The sequence below is a fragment of the Rhamphochromis longiceps genome, linkage group LG1, assembly GCF_057381845.1.
Source record: "Rhamphochromis longiceps isolate RC_006_pf linkage group LG1, R_longiceps_female_GT1.1, whole genome shotgun sequence".
Classification (NCBI taxonomy): domain Eukaryota; kingdom Metazoa; phylum Chordata; class Actinopteri; order Cichliformes; family Cichlidae; genus Rhamphochromis; species Rhamphochromis longiceps.
In genome coordinates this window covers 1,238,001-1,255,500 of record NC_140557.1, presented here as the reverse complement: position 1 = coordinate 1,255,500, position 17,500 = coordinate 1,238,001, and the positions used below count along the sequence as shown (strand labels likewise).

Sequence of the window (17,500 nt, the reverse complement as noted above, 5' to 3'; positions counted from 1 at the left end):
ACACACGTCGCTGTTAGCCTGTTGCCCTCAGTGCCTGATGTCACAGAGAGGTTTCACTGATGAAAACCTTTTCGCACATATCAGAATCAGAATCAGAATCAGAATACTTTATTGATCCCTGGGGGAAATTATTTTTTGTTACAGTGCTCCATTTTAAACCACATACAGATGTGACTTGGCTTGACTCATAATGGGACTTTTAAAAATCCCATCATTATTATTTTTACTGTGTGAAACCCCCTTGCTCTTATTTTGAAAGTCAGGTTGTGACTGTGGCGGTCCTCAGCATCATTCAGCTGCCTCTTCAGAGAGGCCCTCATCTGGTGCTTCAACCGTCCTGCTCGGGTCTGGAGATGCTCTGTGAGCGGTGAGGGTCCCTCTTAGCCCTGGGCAGAAGCAGAACAACGTGGAGGAGAGACTCACCTGAGAGGCAGCTGCACCTGTGGCTCATTAAACTGCCAGAGACGATGAAGACAGCGAGTGGTTTGCAGAAAAGCACCAGCCAAAGGGTCGAGCGTCACTCTGCTGGCATTCAAGGTCCTGCAGACCATATTAACCTCGTCTGCTCGTTATCACTTCCACGAGTGTCTTTGATTATGAGGGTTCCAGGAAACGCCTCTCAGTGTTAGGAAGGTTAAGTTGGCGTTAACGGCCACTGGCTTTAGATTGAAGCAGGAAGAGGAAGGACTGGAAGACTCGACTCAGCCTTCTGTAGGAGACGGCTCAACGAGGCCTCAGAGATGCGACCTTTGACTCAGGTCGTAAATTAGAATCCAACATGGAGTCTGGTAAGCGGCGGCGCTGTGGCAAGGCGCAGAGAGGGTCGCAACGTCGCTCTATCAGACGGAGACAATAGAGATAAAGTTCGAGGGTCGCAGAAGGAGCACATAAATCACAGCACGCAGAACGAGTCTCCGCCTCCACCGCCGCTCTGCACACTTTCGCTGCACTTAAGACATCCAACAGAAGTCAACATGCTTCCTCTGGCTTACCCTCTGTTCAGTATTGAATATTTAATTATGACTTTATTCATTAATAGTTTGAAAATAATAATGTTCCTGGAGGAATGAAAGGACGTGAGTTAGGCCTGCTCTTATTGGGAGGGAAAGATCTGTGGTTTTGAGTTCCTCGGGAACATTAATAAGTGACAGAAAGCTCGATTAAGAAAGCCGGGATGCGACTAGAAAGAAAAACGACAAAGCTTTGAAACGCTGCCAGAATCACCAACTGCACTCCTCTGACACAGCTGATTGTAAGAGGAGCCGATAGCATAGCTGGCTTAGGCCTTTAATAATTCATTTAGTTAGGCTATGATCTATCATTTTGTACCTTTTGACATGCGATATTGAAATTTAATATTGCATCAATACAAATGATGTATTGCCAGTCGTCGGGAGAAAGGATGTGGATTGCAAAAGGATCTCTGCAAATGTCTTTTCTGCCTCTCTTTCTCTCTTCCCTTTCCAAAGGTTCATTGTACTCGAGTAGAAAGGCATAAGAGAAACATCTGTCTTTGCCCCCCCCCCCCCCCCCCCCCCCCCAACTCTCCACTTTGATATGTGTGTTTAAAAAAATGACAAGTGAAAATGCTCAGGGAGAAAGTCTCCAGCTCGAGTCTGAGCGGCTCAGAGGAGACGGGTGGGGGTGGAAGCGAGGAGCAGAGGGAACATGACAGCGGCTCAGGGAAACGTCGCGTGCTGTCGAGATCTCTGACACTGCTCTTTGGAGCAGCGAAATCCCGCGGGCGGCGATACTCGGGAACCAAACGAGAGAGAGGCCTGTGCGTGGCACCTGTCCGTCCTGCGAGGTCGTTACAGACGATTACTCCACACCTGCCCTGAACGCTGCCATCGCACGTATACCCGCTGGTAAAGTGGCGCTGCTCCTCACTTCCTGTTGTAGTTCTCCTCTTCCTGTCAAACACAGCCAGAGTTTCTAATATTCAGCTCAGTGTGCGGTAATCTTTGCAAGCCCAACGCTCAGCTGGATCTTCACGATGTCGCAGAGAGGGGCTACAAGCCCCACCCACCTGCAGTGAGTGGGAGGAGCTTTTTTCAGAGAAAGGAGGGGCTGACCCGGGATCAGAAAAAGAAGCCTCATTCTGAACTGTGAATCATGCAAAGCTGCTCTGGAACAGTAATGAATAGAGACCGTTAGCCTGGATGTCATACGTGCCTGGATGAGTACCTGTCAGCCAGTCTGGGGCGGTCGCGTGTCTGAGGTGAGCTGGCAGCTGATAGGAGGAATAAATTAAAATGCATCCTTGCTATAAACACAAACCAGAGACGATCTTTTCACTTGTTATTTTCACTTGTCCGAAAATGATTGACGATACTAAATCAGTGAAATGGATGAAAGGTGGAGGCTGAAGGAAGCTTCAGCTCCCAAACCTCCAGAGCCCGAGCAGAAGAAACGCACACGGCTCACGCGACCTGTCGAGGGTCAGGGTGAGTTCAGTTTGTGCCGCACATTAACCAGACGCGTGTTTGTGATTCAGGTTTTTCACATAAATCATGTTTTCGAGCTCTTGTTTGTTGCCGTTGGACGCATTTAGGCGTAAATGTAAATCGAGGCGTTCGTTGGGGGAGGGTGCACACGGGCTCCTGCTCTGCTTCTCTGTGAGACGCAGACGCGCTCGGTGTGAACGGATCCTCGCACGGCTTCATCACCATCCTCTGACTACCCATGCCATCCTAGCTGTAATAAAATCCGGCGTCTGATCGGCCTGATGATTGCAGATGATGGCGTTGATGATGATGGTGATAGTGTGCGCTCATTACAGAGGTACACTGGTAACTTATTACAAACCAGGCTCAGACGCGCTTCCTCTGCGGGTGTAAAACTCTACGTTTCCACGAACAGATCTAACACGTGACTCTTCGATGTCACACAAAGCTTTGTCTGAATCAGAGGCGCTGACCTGTGATTCCGTGTGTCACGCCGATGACTCCACGGTTCTGTGTCATTCACGCCGCATGTGTTTGCATTTGCATCTCAGCGTCAGTTAAACTGCAGCTGTTTCTCAAACACGCCATCACACGTCCAAGACATTTCATCAAAGCAAAAATGTGCTCCTCTGCGCCGTGCGCCGCTTGTGCACGTTGACCTTTAGCTGTGCCCTGACACCGCTCTGAACACGGAGGACGTCTGCCGCCCTCCCAGGTGTCTGAGCATGTAAACAGCGGGGTGGAAAGACCCGGCGAGAGAGAGAATGAGGTGCAGTTGGGAGGTGCACCGGGTCGTGGTGTGCCTCCCTGCTCTCAGCCTTATGTCAAGGCTTTATTATCTCACCTGCCAAGGTCCCGACCTGCTGCAGCCAGCATCTTCTCCTCTCACCTTCCACCAAATCATCATACAGCAGCCGGGCTGAGACACAGCTCAGTGCACGCTGCCCTCGTCATAAACACTTTCATGCACAGAAAATTCCACATATGAGAAGATGCTGCTTCGAAGGTAAAATGAAGCTGGTTTGAAGAAATCGTCCACCGTGAGGCCGTGCGTAGATCCCTGACAAACTAAAAATGTACAGAAACACATTTGAGCCGTTTGTTATTTGTTACTATTTCCAAAATCTGCGAAATCTCTGGACTCTTACTTTGAAGTGTGTTTTTTTTAAAAACATGGAGGCAGAGGCTCACACGAGGTTTAGGACACGAAACGGAATTAATTTAAGAACAGCTGATATTACTTTTGTAAACTGACACTTATTTAAACCGATATAAATAAAATAATATTTACTAGTGATGAGTAATGTTATAATTTTACGTCACAGTGGAATAAAACTTTTTCTGTGTTTTATAAAAATGGATGATGACGATGATGACACGTATTAATTATTGATGTTTTTGCTGTTTTATCGCTGGTCACGCAGCCTGTTCTCAGGCAAATGTGAGGTCAGTCCTAGCAGCACTGCGCTGACTGGACGCCATGCTTGTTCACGCCACTACTACTGTCTACTGTGATGTCTGCACCGCAGACCCCGATTGGCTCGTGTCTTAGTGGTTCAGGTGTGCAGTGAGCTTTATGCACGTTAACTAGCTAACAAAGACTCGTTTGGATCAGTAAGGGTCATTTGTTTGTCTCCAGTTTCCCGTTAGTGACGTCGTTGCAATCAGGATTAAATGTCTCCCCGTCCATAAAGGCGCCAGTCTCTCTGCAGGATGAGCGTCACATGACTGTGTATGGTGTCATCGTGGAAGAAATCGTTGCTCCAAACATCCCGTTTAATAGATGCCGATCCCGTCTGCTGGTCATCCCGAGGACCGGGCTGTCTTTTCTTAAAGTCTTTGTTCCCTTGCACACTCCTTCCTTTCCTTCCTTTCCTCCTCCTTCCTCAGGGGTGCGTTTGGCAGGTCGACACCTCAGCAGGTGGGGCGTTGTGGGCCAGGTGACCTTTGTCTGTCATTGTTTTGCTCCTCACACCTCACCCAGGGAGCAGGGAAGGAGCTTAGCGTATTCCACCTGCCACCGACTCCACCGTCGCCCTGCTCGATATCGGCGTTCGGCGGGTGAGCTCGACATGCCAACGGAGAGCAGAGAAACTCTCAGACGAAGCCGACGGTCGGAGTGGCCTTCCCTTTGATCCCGCCCGGAAAACGAACCCCGACGCTAGATTCCAAATGCGAATTGCGTTCCTGCGCGTAGCATCGGGAGATAAATCAAACGCACCTTGAGTGAGTAAGGGGACGGAGATGAAATGAAATACCCAAACGCCGCCTCCACTGGGGCCTGATTGAGTTCAGGTGGCTGGGAAGTGTCTCACCCAGGGCTAGTTGTCAGTGAAGGATCTGCTGTCTTCTCGCGCGTTTGCGCTGCGGGCGAGCCGCGCCACGCCAGGCGGGCCGCTTTGACGGATCTTCGCGCGCCTCCCGTGTTGTGGGGGGACAGGCCGTTGACACACTTCATATTTCACAAAGCAAGGTCTGAGGAAGAAATGAAGATTGATGCGTGGCGACGCATCGCCTTTTCCTTCCATATATTATCATTTACACATACGTGACATCCCGAGCACGACGGCTCGACTACATATACATGGCCGCGATCCAAGGCGCACGCGCTCACGTGGGAGGGGGCTTCCTCTGTTATTAGAGACATGTGATACAATTGCATTTGATCTCCAAATAAACAGGGAATCAGTCCATCTCGGTGAAGATGGCAGATGTGATGGATGAGCACATTAGCATTGAGGACAACATTAGATTTGCTCAAAATTATTGATCTTTTGTTTGTGAGCCAAGTCGGCGATAAATAACAGTGCATGGGAGATGTGACTCATTATCACGGTGCCAAAAGCCTGACAGACCTCTGTCAAAGCACTCTCTCCTTCCCCCCGCGCTCTTCCTCCTTCCTTCCTTCCTTCCTTCCTTTCATCTCCGTCACTATGAACCAATTTAATCTGTTTTTAATCCTTCGCTCTTTTCTGTCAGAGACGCCTTTAAACGCAGGGCCTCACTGTCACTATCTGATTCCCTTAAAATTTTAATCCCGCACTGATAACCCTGTATTATTACATGTTACACACACACAGGCAGGCAGGCAGCAGGACACTCACACACACAGATAAATATGTACACACACACACACACACACACACACACACACACACACACACACACACACACACACACACACCGTTTAGTGGCTCTCTTAGTGTTTTTATTCCTTTTTACCTTCTTAGTGAAGAAAAAATCCTTTTATCACACAATGGGTAATTTATATCCATTACCAGCGTTTTCAATCCTTTTCAGCACGGCTGTCACTGCCTTTGGCACACTCATGATTAATGTGATCTAATAATAGTCTGCCATTATATTTCCTTTAGTAAAACATGTACCAACATCCTATTCAGCTCCACGAAATTCATTGCCCCTTAAAATATTTTCCCCTTTTCGTTTAAAGACAAGATTGCTGTTTTTTTATGCTCCTCGCCTTCCTGTGAGGAGGTGATTATTTGTTGGTGGTGGTGGGTGGGGTGGGGGGGTTTGTAGACACTTTGGAGAACGATGAGATTCATGATTCAGATACTTCAGGTGTTTGTGTGAAACAGTTGGTGTGGGCAGGACCCCCCCCCCCCCCCCCCCCCCCCCAACACACACACCTGTAACCCGCTGGCCTCACCTCGTGGGGTTAAGTTTGGGTTAGTCTTGTGTTTGTGTAGACACCACAAGCACGCCATTTCCCCCGATGTATCGACCATGTTTCTAATGTTTCTGATATTTCTCGTGTTTTTGATGTTCTTGATATTTGCAGTGTTTCAAATTTTTCTGGTGTTTCTGATGTTTCCGATGTTTCCGGTGTTTCCAATGTTTCCGGTATTTCTGGGGTTTCAGATGTTTCCGGTGTTTCTGATGTTTCCAATGTTTCTGGTGTTTCCAGTGTTTCTGATGTTTCCGGTTTTTCCGATGTTTCTGGTGTTTCCGATGTTTCTGGTGTTTCCGATGTTTTCGGTGATTCCGATGTTTCTGATGTTTCTGATGTTTCTGGTATTTCTGTTTCCGATGTTTCCGGTGTTTCCAATGTTTCCAGTATTTCTGGGGTTTCAGATGTTTCCGGTGTTTCTGGTGTTTCCAATGTTTCTGGTGTTTCCAGTGTTTCTGATGTTTCTGGTGTTTCTGGTGTTTCCAGTGTTTCTGGTGTTTCTGGTGTTTCCGATGTTTCTGGTATTTCTGGGGTTTCCGGTGTTTCTGGTGTTTCCGATGTTTCTGGTATTTCTGGGGTTTCCGGTGTTTCTGGTATTTCTGATGTTTCTGGTGTTTCCGATGTTTCTGGTATTTCTGGGGTTTCCGGTGTTTCTGGTATTTCTGATGTTTCTGGTGTTTCCGATGTTTCTGGTATTTCTGGGGTTTCCGGTGTTTCTGGTGTTTCCGATGTTTCTGGTATTTCTGGGGTTTCTGGTGTTTCCGATGTTTCTGGTATTTCTGGGGTTTCCGGTGTTTCTGGTGTTTCCGATGTTTCTGGTATTTCTGGGGTTTCCGGTGTTTCTGGTATTTCTGATGTTTCTGGTGTTTCCGATGTTTCTGGTATTTCTGGGGTTTCCGGTGTTTCTGGTGTTTCCGATGTTTCTGATATTTCTGGGGTTTCCGATGTTTCTGGTGTTTCTGGTGTTTCCGATGTTTCTGGTATTTCTGGGGTTTCTGGTGTTTCCGATGTTTCTGGTATTTCTGGGGTTTCCGGTGTTTCTGGTGTTTCCGATGTTTTTGGTATTTCTGGGGTTTCTGGTGTTTCTGGTATTTCTGATGTTTCCGGTGTTTCTGGGGTTTCCGATGTTTCTGGTATTTCTGGGGTTTCTGGTGTTTCTGGTATTTCTGATGTTTCCGGTGTTTCTGGGGTTTCCGATGTTTCTGGTATTTCTGGGGTTTCCGATGTTTCTGGTGTTTCCCATGTTTCTGATATTTCTGATGTTTCCGATGTTTCTGGTGTTTCCGATGTTTCTGGTATCTCTGATGTTTCTGGTGTTTCCGATGTTTCTGGTGTTTCCGATGTTTCTGGTATTTCTGGGGTTTCCGGTGTTTCTGGTGTTTCTGATGTTTCCGGTATTTCTGGGGTTTCCGGTGTTTCTGGTGTTTCTGATGTTTCCGGTATTTCTGGGGTTTCCGGTGTTTCTGGTGTTTCTGATGTTTCTGGTGTTTCTGATGTTTCCGGTATTTCTGGGGTTTCCGGTGTTTCTGGTATTTCTGGTGTTTCCGATGTTTCTGGTATTTCTGGGGTTTCCGGTGTTTCTGGTGTTTCTGATGTTTCCGATGTTTCCGGTGTTTCTGGGGTTTCCGATGTTTCCGGTGTTTCTGGTGTTTCCGATGTTTCTGGTATTTCTGGGGTTTCCGATGTTTCTGGTGTTTCCGATGTTTCCGGTGTTTCTGGGGTTTCCGATGTTTCTGGTATTTCTGGGGTTTCCGATGTTTCTGGTGTTTCCGATGTTTCCGGTGTTTCTGGGGTTTCCGATGTTTCTGGTATTTCTGGGATTTCCGATGTTTCTGGTGTTTCCAGTGTTTCTGGTGTTTCCGGTGTTTCTGATGTTTCCGGTGTTTCTGATGTTTCCGGTGTTTCTGGTGTTTCTGGTGTTTCCAGTGTTTCTGGTGTTTCTGGTGTTTCCGATGTTTCTGGTATTTCTGATGTTTCTGGTGTTTCCGGTGTTTCTGATGTTTCTGATGTTTCCGATGTTTCTGATGTTTCCGATGTTTCTGGTATTTCTGATGTTTCCAATGTTTCTGGTGTTTCTGGTATTTCCGATGTTTCACGAGGCTGCTGCAGGTCTCTGTTTCTGCCTTTATAGAAATAAACATGTCATCGGTTGTTCTCGGTCTCGCCATTGGCTCTGCTCACGTGCAGCTCGCCTTTAGACTCTCTGTGAAACCTTCAGCTTTCACTGCGGACAGTTTAACCCTCGTCCTCCATCTTCCTGTCCTAACCACAGTCAGCTGGCTGAGTGGCTTCCTCCCTCTGTTTTTATTTTTTAATCAGTATCAGAATCAACTTTGTTGACAAGTATGTGGACGCATACAAAGGACCTGCGCTCTGGTTATTTCTTTGCTCTGAGTGTAACAGAATAGATAACAGACAGCAGCATATTTATATTTATATGAGCAGTGGAGCAGAGTGTGAAGATGCTGGAATCTGGAATAAATAAGAGATAATAACTTTTCCTGTGTATACAGTATAGATGTGAGGACTTTATATAAAACTAATTTCTCTAGTTGTGTTTGTCTTTATCGATGGAGTAAGCAGAGCTGAATGCTTCCCTGTTTTTAGAGTAATTTTGAGGCGTGAATCAGGAAACCTGATTCTGTTTTCTTCTAACCTGAGTGAGGTCGCTGGATCGGTTTCCTCTGAAGAACTCGTGTGGCCGAGCTCATCTCCAGTGCTTTGCCTTGTTTCATGCATTGTGCTGAAAAAGAACCAGGGGTCATGTGAACGCATGAATCATTTGTGGGGTTTGATTTTTATATAGTTTAATATTAGATCCAAACACTCGACCGCAAACCAACTTGTCCTCCTCCTTTTGTTCTTCCTTTCTTTTTCTTTGGCGAGCAGGTAGTGATGGAGAGCAAAGATGCTCCCCATAGAAAGGATTACGCGCACGTGTGTGTGTGTGTGTGTGCGTGCGTGTGTGTGTGTGTGTGTGTGTGTGTGTGTTGCTGGGGAGGTGGTCCAGCAGTGGGCTCTGTTCCCTCCCAGCCGGACAGCCTGAGCCAGTCTGCCACTCATGGGGCACGTTTCAGATGGGGCGGTGCCAGCGCTCACACACACACACACACACACACACACACACACACACACACACACACACACACACACACGTTCCTGGCTCCCTCCCACAAAGAGGGTTAACCCTTACTGGGTTCTCAGACTTGTATCCAGGATGAACAGGTGGTCCCACAAAACATGGGCATCCATTTCCTCATGTCTTATCCTGCAGTGTGTGTGTGTGTGTGTGTGTGTGCTAGAGAAGGGGAATGGGTGGGGGTGTGTGGAAGGCTGGTGCTCATGAATGTGTAGCTTCACTACACCTTTTGTGTATCTGTTTGTTGCTCTGTGTGTGTGAGTGTGTGTGTGTGAGTGTGTGTGTGTGAGTGTGTGTGTGTGAGTGTGTGTGTGTGGACATCTGATGGCCGTGGTGACAAGAACAATATTACATCCAAGTTTCATTTAGCGGGGATGGTGGTGGTGGTGTGTGTGTGTGTGTGTGTGTGTGTGTGAGCGTTTGTTTGTGTGTATGTGTTGATCGGCTCTTGACCCCTGACCCCTACTGCTCCCCCCCCCCACACACACACACTTGCCCCTTCTTGTTTCCTGAAGCTCTGCGTCCTGATTCGCCCATTAAAGGTAACTTGTATTGAGCTGACCCCCCCCCCCCCGCCAGCTCCCTTCCCAGCAGAGAAAATCGAAGGTAACCCTCCTCTGAGGAGAAAACGGTGCACTTGGCTGTTTAACACATCGGCGTGGGGACGGCGAGGGCGTGTGTTTGGTGAGGCGCTTACAAGTTTATCACCCGACTGCTGGCTGGGAGCACCCCCCTCATCCCCCTCTCCCCCCTATTTGCTCTTTTGTGATCTGTGTCTCTGCCCCCCCAGCCCCGTGTGAAATAGACATTTTGAAAGATATGAGTAAGTAAGCAAAGAGAAGGCGAGGAAGGCGGCGAATGCAGCAGAACGCAGCGAGGAGATAAACATAAACAGAGCACAGAGAAAGAAAGAAAGAAGGTTTCTCTCTGAGTCAGCGGCTTTTAGTAAAGTCTGATTAAACGAGGTAGGAAAGCGCTCGGGGTAGTAAATAACAGAGGTGTCAGAATGTTGCTTAATGACCTGGATATCTGCTGCATGAAATATGGATCTGCAGCTCTGTGCAGGAGCTGGTTGCTCCTTTAAAGCCTTAATGTGCAGGGCTTCGGTCTGAACCTGAGAGCGAGAAGCAGCTTTGCTTTACAGTATCAGTAACTTCATATCACCGGCATTATCTTTGCTCCCATGAAGAAACAACATTACAGCCAGTCTGAGTGAAGGAACCTGTTGGAATCAGCGTCTCCGTGCACTCTGTCAGCAGAGGGCCGAGACGCCGCCCGTCGGTCAGGATTGGCATTTTGAAGTTTGGCGTTTTCATTTTTAATTGGAGGTGATGTTGGAGTTACCATGTCTGGCCCCGCGTGATCTTACAGGGAAGCACATTTTGTCTGACGTCCCTCAGTGATGGTGGGCTTTATGATTTTATTTAAGATGACATGTGAACTGTTCTGAAACTGGGTTTAAAAGCCAAACATGAAACGTGTGTTTCATATGGGAGACGGACGGAGCTGAGGTTTCAGGCTGCTCATAGAGCTAACGACTGGCTGTGCGAGTGAGTGAGGCGCTCGCTGCCTGTGCAGCGTCTGTGCTAACGGTGGTCAAACCACCACTCGTACTGAAGTGTCCCAAATCATCCACCTCAGCGTCAGTCTCACTTTCTACTTTAACTAACAGCACTTTTTAAAAAAGAAACCAAAATTGACTTTAATTTAATTACATGCGAATTTCTGACATAAGCAAACTGTAAAAGTAAAATTTCCTCGATCGGGTTCTGCCGCCACATTTGGATTGTTCGGATAAATAAAGCTTGGGTTGGATGTGTTTCAGGCTGAAGGACGGAGAAAGTTATATTCTGACTGTCCGAGCAGTCAGTGACCGCACAGGTGTGAGGGCATCAACTCACCCCCCTCCTTTTTCCAGGGGCGTGGGGGGAACCCCTTTCTGGGGAGGGGATTCTGGAGGCGGACTCAGCACTTTTTCATCTCTCTCTCTGTCTCTCGCAGGGCTCCCTGATCAGCGGCAAGTAGAATTGGAGCTGAAGCCGGCTTACGGCGCTGAGCACACCGTCACCATCACGCTGTCTAAGAAAGCGCCCCCACCCACCTGCTGAGGTGACTGTCTGAGGTGACTCAGGGCTTTCAGGGGAGAGGAAGTGAGGCGGGGAAGGTGGAGGGAATAACTGTGAGTGGTTTGGGTATTTATAGGTCGCAGCAGTGTGGTGTGAATGAGTGAAGCTCAAGTGCAGGAGGAAGGAAGGAAGGAAGGAAGGAAGGAAGGAAGGAGAAGAGAAAAGATGGAGAGGAGGGGAAGTCTCTGCTGAGCCCATTATGATGTTGCGTGTATGGGGTGATGATGACGATGGTGTCGCTTGCTGAGCAGTTGGACATGCGAGAGACTGCATGAGCATATCGACAGATAATTCCTCTGTAATCCCGTTAGCGAGCCGGTGTCGTGGTCCTCCAAGTCCAAGCTGCTGCGTCGCACCTCTGCTATCTCAGCCGTCTCTGCCGGTGCGTGGCCGGCCTGCGTTACGTAACATCAATACGCCCGTGTGTGTGACCTGACATAAAGGTGAGGGGGCGGGTCAGGCCGGTCGGGCCGGCCCGACGCTCCGAGGATGCGAGGTTAGTTCACCTAGCAGATATTTGTTGTGCAGCTGCGGAAATGCCTTTGCCCCATATCGGGAACATCTAGCCGAGGTGTAGAGGAACATGTTGCGTTGGTGTGTTAACAGCAGGCCCGATACATGCAGATTTATTTCAGCTGGTATTAAAGTGGGGACAGGGGCTGGGGTGGGGGGCTGAACTCTCCTCACATCACCTCTCGTGCTCTCCTCTGCCAATTTTGGATGCCGACACTAAACGGATCTGCAATAATTCAGATGGCACTGGGAATATATAGATGTGTGTGTGTGTGTGTGCAGCAGTGTGCCGTTGTAAAGTCAGGAATTATGGCAAAAAACGTCTGAATAATTTAGTGCTCACATTAATTTTCTGATGCCATTCTTCAGACTCTGACTGCGTCACTCTAACAAATGCGTATGTCGGAAAGTTCAGGGGATTTTGGAGAGTGCCTGTGAACAGTGAGTGATGGCAACCAGCCGGCTCTCAGCTCCCTCTTGTCTACCAACAGCTCCGTGTGAGCCCTGCGCGCCATATTCTTTTCTCAGAACTAACACGGCGGTGAATCGAAACAAAAAGGCCACATATTTTATTTATGTGTCAGAAGTGTGGTGAAAGGAGGGCCGGGGAGGGAGCGGGGCGTATCGCTCTATCTGCCGGCTGATATCACTCCACGCGTGCGGATCAATTCTCTCAGACAGAGGGAGATGAGAAAGGAGGAGGGAGGGAAGTAAGGAAAGCTGGAATGGTGGTCGTATCGATCGGTCAAAGAAATACAGCGTTGTGTGATTTGCTTAAACGTCCGCATAAACCTGAGCTGTCAGAAGTGGGCAGGCAAACCTCGACTTTGGGCCACGCGGGCACACGGAGTGTGGCTTTTCTGCTTGGCTAACCTGTACACGGCCTCTTACATCCACTTCGTGTGGACACAGCAAAGTGTGACGTGCCTTCTCAAACATGTAGCTTGAAATGACCAAAATCTTCTCATCAAAGCACCTGCAGAGACCCGTCTCAGTGCAATGAGTCCACAGATCAGCTTCATGCGGAGCTTTGAGCGCCGTCTCAAACTCCAGAGCTGAAAGTGACAAATGCTGCAGTTCCTCTGACATCCAGCAGAGGCAGCAGTGAGTTGGTCCCCACAGGCTCCTTTCCAGCAGAAATAAACCCGTTTACAGCCGAATACACAGCACGTCTACAGAGGAGGATGTTTCTGTCACTCAGCTGTTTAAACTGAGTTTACATGTTAGGGGCGTGGCCTCTTTGACTGACAGGTGCATGGTGGCACAGGTGGCTGTAGCTGCTAGCTGTCTGAGCTAACTGCAACGTGTTTGTGCTGTTGGAGCATTTTTAATGACAACATGTGACCAATAATATGGCTGCTGTGAGGTCACTGTACTAGCAGGCCGTCCAAGAAGGCGGAGCTCCAGTTTAGGTGAGTGAAATTCTAAGATTTTATTTCTAACACTGGTTCATTAGTGCTATTATAATTAGATTTAAGAGGCCTACCCAGCAGGGCTGATGTTTAAGGCCAGAAACCAAAGAACACTCTCAGCATTTAAGCTCGTCTGTGGCAGACTTTGGACCAGTCTAACCCCAAATCTGTACCAGCACATCTAGACCTTAATCCCTGCAAACACGGCCATGCAGCTGCGCAGGCTCGCCACTCCGTCAGCAGCTACAGCAACCCTAAACTAAAACTTCAGCAAGATGTTTATCAGGTTGAGATGAACTTGTTTTATCTCAGAAATACTTTGTGCCAGAGATGTGATAGTGAGTCCAGAACGGTCCCACTGGGGTGCAGAGACGGGCTCTGTTCCTGTCAGCGAATGTGTACCTGGCACAAGGACAAGAGTGGACGGGGGAATGAAATTAAAGAGCAGTTAAAGAAAACTGGAGAAAAGAGCAGAGAGTGTGCACGGGGCCATAAAGGGGATAGTTTAACCATTGATCGAGAGCAGCGGTGGAAATGGCAGCTGTAAATCAATTTTATCTTGGAGCAGCTAAAGAGTGTTTTCTAATGAGGTTAATGCCACGTAATGGCTAAATTCCTCTGCTTAAAAGATGCCCTCAAGGTGGTGGCGAGAGATAGATGTCGCCACAGAAAGCTTAACACCTCGCATTCAGCACAGAGCCGAGGGACGCCGTTTCTTTCAGGGAGTTTCTCTCTTAAATCATTTTATTTGTCGGAGGGTTTCAGCAGCTCTTTACATCATCCGGGACACCTTCCTCTGGGCGGCTTGTTTTATCAGCACACAGAGACGACCACGGACTACGCCGGCCGCTCGCTAAATTATTCATCTGCCGTCCACTTCAGGTGTGATGAGTTCCTCCCCAACCGCAACTACAGCAACCAAAACAAACACGCAAAGCACTCAGAGATGGCCATCGGTCGGCTTAAACTCACGCCGTGTGTGCGTCCTCCTGTTGCTGTAGATGCAGAGGCCTGGCTGGGACCGGCCCGTCACTCTGAAGCTGCTTGGCTCCAACCTCAGCCAGGTTCGGGTTATTTAGGCTGACAAGTCACGGCGTTCTCGTTGACACAGATGTGTTTGATGGCAGCAGGCTAACCAATCTGCTGCCTAAGGTTATACATGAAGCAGTTTGATTGGATGCTCTTTGATGCTCCTCAGCCTGACCAACAGCCCTTTATGGCTGACACCTTCCTGATGTGAACACACTGGTTAGCGACTGGTCTGCAGCCAGTACAGGACTTTACCTGAACTGGTTTCATGTATTTCTAACGTGGACCTTCAGGGAAACGGCGGCAGTCGAACGTTGTTCTTTGGCTTCAGCGCTGGCGTATCGGGTAAATAACGCCGCGTGGTAGCAGTGGCTCACAAAGTCTCGTCGCCATCATCTGATTTTCTGAGAAACCCCACACCACAGCTGAGGGCTCGGTACTACTTTGGGCATTCAAAAAGCGATGAGGCTCACATACGCAGGTTAATTTTTCTCTGACGGTAATCACAGAGTGCACAACAGGAAAATAATACAAGCAAACACGTTTTCAGTCAGTACTTCTGTCTCCTCAGCCGGCGTAGGGCGAAGCACTTAGGGTGGAGCGATGAAATTCAACAACTGATACAACCTCAGCTGATATGCACAGGGATTCCCACAGCTTCCTGTATCTAGCCTAATCACAAGCTAGCTAGCTAGCATGTCAGCAGACGCAGACACGTTAAAATATTACATTACACAAATTACATTAGTTAGTAATGGAGGCGTGAGGAATCCTCTTTGTCTTCAGCGAGAGTGATCCAAGGAGTCTGTTAGCTGTAAACTAGACTCCTCCATAAGGTTGCTAATGGAAAACAGCTCCCAATCAGCAAGTGTTTTTTTGTGATTTGGACGCATTACGGGTGCATTGAACAATCGCATTATGGGCGCGGCTCGGAGGATTCAGGTGATGCCGAACAGGCTTCATGATTCCCCGTTATTAAGGAACCCATCACAGGCGTGCTCCATGTACTGCTGCAGCAGGATCTTAATTACATGTTATTAAAGCTTGAAGTCAAATCCAGCAGAGCACCTCCGCGCCGCCATGGCAGCTCTGACACTTTGGGCGTGGCTGGCGAAGGATGCTGTGAGTCCACCGTGGGAACCTTTATGGGTGGAAGTGACTCAGTTTGCAGAGAGACCAATCAGAGGCCGTTCTTTTTGAGAAAGCTGACGGGCTCTTATCGCTTTTTAATTCGTCACGAGGGACTCGTTCACGCCGAATGGTCTCAGCCACATTTGTCACGTGAGCCAATCAAAGGGCGTCCTCACAAATGGAGACTAGCGGGTCCTTCCTTAAAGATATCTGAAGCTGAAGGCCGATCACTCTGACTCCAAACTGGTCCAGTAAACACTATCCAGTCCAATCAAATCCAGTCCTGCGGGTTTGGGGGCGGGGCCTTTGCGGTTGTTCGAGTTTTTGTGGGTCTGCTGTGTGTAACAGCAGTTGGGTGAGCTGTGTGTGTGTGTGTGTGTGTGTGTGTGTGTGTGTGTGTGTGTGTGTGTGTGTGTGTGTGTGATGAGCACATAAATCTGTTATGAGGCCAGATTTGAAAACGTGAATGCACAGGTGCTTTAAGGCGGTGCTCTGTGCAGCCATGGAAACATGAACGTGTGTGTGTGTGTGAGAAAATTGAGTACGACCGGCGTGCGGCATGAAACTTAAGGAAAGTTCATCTCCACAGACCTCTAGCATTGATCACTGGGGCCCTAAAGCTATTATCATGATCTAATTAGGTTTAACATAAGTCTGTGTCACGGCCCGGTGCAAGGCTGCCTTGTCCCCAATTCCACACTTTCACAGCACCCCAATTTAAAAATAGCACACATGCACCACATGAATACTAAGACTTTGTTTCATTTACACTTTAATGTCAGACTGAGGTCTGAGCAAAGAGGAATGATGTAATCCACGAGGCGCGGAGCGAGCGGGGGGGCGGTAACCTCCCAGGTTTCCCCTGTCGGTGCTCTGATGATCCATCAAAGGGAGAAAACACAGACTGCGTTCTGAAATGTTAATCTGCAATGATGTTGTGTTCATCGCCATACTGTGGGCGTCGCTTTAAAGAAATGGGTTAATATTCATCTCTGAATTTCTTTCTTAAATGATTTATAAAAAATTCAAATCTGGGACAATGCGACGAGCGCTCAGGTGGGAACGCCCCGCGAGCTTGTTTTGCACTGATATTGTCTTTGATTGGTTGTTGAGGCTTATTGTGACTGCACAGGGTCAGGGTCGGGTCTGGGTAGGGCGCTACTTTTAAATGAACGCTCTTACAGGCGAAAGGTGTCGGCATGACCACGAGCGGGTCATCAGCGACCGGGTTTAATCAGGCAGAGTGTGTCTGCGCTGGCGTGAGTCAGAGATGATCTGAATACGAGCAGGAGGGGAAGCCGCTGACCTAATAACGCGACCTTTAAGGTGTGCCCATAAATAGAGCTGTCAAAGAAACAGCCCCACTATAAGACACTGTGTTTAATGTGCTCTGTGTAGCTTATATGTGGGTTGAGGTGTTTTAATAATTACCTGCTCCGACACCTTATTCGTTTTCAGCATGATTAGCGGCGGCGGCGTGCACGGCCGGCGCGGTGGGTGGCTGAATGCGTGTGCTTGCACACACACTGAACACTGTTTCCTCTTCACAAAGACACTTTTCCCTAATATTGTACAGTCTGTGCACCAGGGCCAGCCTCAGGAGCTGTGCAGCCCCCCTGTACAGGGAAACACAAGTGCAAAAAAAAACGGCGTTAAGAGGAATCCCCTCCCTCTCTGCCGTGCCCGTGTCCTCTGTGATTATGAATAGTGGTAAGAGAGAAACGCATATCCCCCATTCAGATGCGTTCGCGGTTTCTGAAGGACCACTCTGGCCAAACGAGGACCCCCCCACCCCCCCTTTTGATTGATATGTGAAATCCGTCTCTCCCTGCAGCTCTAAAGGCAGACCCTGTGTGTGTCTGAAAGGTGCTCATTGTTGAGCAGAGACCACTTTGTCAAGAAACAATCCTGTTCCCAAGGAAGCTGAGCATGTCTTAAAAAAGATACAGGCCCTTATTGTGTACATTGGGGAACTTTAATTTTGTGTGTGAGGTCATTTTAATCCTGATTAA

The 17,500-nt window shown here is 48.4% G+C and overlaps 1 protein-coding gene across 3 annotated transcripts in view; it reads left to right on the top strand.

The window, feature by feature from the left end:
- znf536 (zinc finger protein 536) overlaps positions 1–17,500 on the top strand; it is a 204,046-nt gene that overhangs the window by 27,438 nt on the left and 159,108 nt on the right. Inside the window, exon 3 of one of the 3 annotated variants that reach the window (XM_085402199.1) lies at positions 11,279–11,386. The exons of the other annotated variants lie outside the window; for them this stretch is intronic. The gene's annotated coding sequence lies outside the window, so the exon portion shown is untranslated. The remainder of the gene's footprint in view (positions 1–11,278; positions 11,387–17,500) is intronic. 3 annotated transcript variants of the gene reach the window in all.